Here is a 1,657-nt window from a genome sequence, read left to right as displayed (position 1 = left end):
CCCGCAAGCCGCGCCCCCCCGGGCCCCACCCTCAACCTTCAGAGGGAGGATACCCAGGTGTGGCTGGGGCGGGGCCGCCCCTCCACTGAGCGCCACGGCCCGGGCAGGGTGGAGCCATCCATGGTCGCCGTCAGCTCTGGGCACTCTGGGTTCACCTGGGGGGGAAAAAAGCACAAAATTTTGGGTGTTTTCCTATCAAAAATTGGGAATTTTCAGCACCAAATTTGGAGGTTTTAGCAGGAAAATGGTTGGGACACCAGATCTACCCTATTAAAGTCAATGGGGATTCTTGGACACCAGGTCTACCCTGTTGAATTCAATGGGGATTTATAGATGACAGGTCTATCCCATTGAAGGTAATGGAGAATTACTGACACCAGGTCTACCCCATTAAAGTCAATGGGGATTTTGGGACACCAGGTCTACCCCATTAAAACCAATGAGGATTTAGGAACACCAGGTCTAACCCCATTGGAGCCAATGGGAATTTAAGGACATGAAGTGTACCCCATTAAAACCAATAGGGATTTAGGACACCAGGTCTACCCCCATTAAAGCCAATGGAGAATTTTGGACACCAGGTCTACCCCATTAAAGCCAATGGGGAATTTTGGGCACCAGGTCTACCCCATTAAAGTCAATGGGGATTAAAGTACACCAGGTCTACCCCATTAAAGTCAATGGGGATTTAAGAATAACAGGTCTACCCCACAGAAATCAATGGGGATTTAAGAATAACAGGTCTACCCCACAGAAATCAATGGGGATTTAGGGACACCAGGTCTACCCCATTGAAGTCAATGGTGATTTATAGGCAACAGGTCTACCCCTATTTAAATCAATTGGGGTTTAGGGACACCAGGTCTGCCCCCATTAAACCCAATGGGGATTTAGGGACACCACATTTATCCATTAATAAAAGCTTGATTGGGAAAGGTTACTGGTTAAACTGGCAGCACTGGAAAGGGCTAAGGGGAAGCACTAGGAGAGGAAATCGAACCACTGGGGGGGATCTGGAAACACTGGGAGGGAGGAAAGGAGGAAACTGGACAAACCAGGAGCACTGGGAGGGGGATACTGGGAGCACTGGGAGGGCAAATTTGTTGAACTGGGAGCTATTCCTTGTGAGCACTGGGAGTGGCTAAGGAGGAGCACTGGGGTGACTGGGAGCACTGGGAAGGTTTACTGGGGATAAATGGGGATAAACAGAACACCAGGTCTACCCATTGAAGTCTGTGGGATTTTGGGAGACCAGGTCTACCCCACTAAATAGAATGGGGATTTACAGACACCAGGTCTACCCCCATTGAAGTCAATGGGGAGTTAGGGACACCAGGTCTACCCCATTGAATTCAATGGGAATTTGCAGACAACAGGTCTACCCATTGAAGTCAATGGGGATTTAGGGACACCAGGTCTACCCCATTAAAGTGAATGGGGACTTATGGACACCAGGTCTACCCCATTAAATTCAAAGGGGAATTATGGACACCAAGTCTACCCCATTAAAGTGAATGGGGACTTATGGACACCAGGTCTACCCCATTAAAGTCAAAGGGGAATTATGGACACCAAGTCTACCCCATTAAAGTGAATGGGGACTTATGGACACCAGGTCTACCCCCATGAAAGTCACAGGGGATTTAGAAACAACAGG

Source organism: Geospiza fortis, unplaced genomic scaffold (genome assembly GCF_000277835.1).
Source record: "Geospiza fortis unplaced genomic scaffold, GeoFor_1.0 scaffold385, whole genome shotgun sequence".
Lineage (NCBI taxonomy): Eukaryota > Metazoa > Chordata > Aves > Passeriformes > Thraupidae > Geospiza > Geospiza fortis.
The sequence above is the reverse complement of the archived record's forward strand: the minus strand, read 5'-3'. Positions refer to the sequence as shown.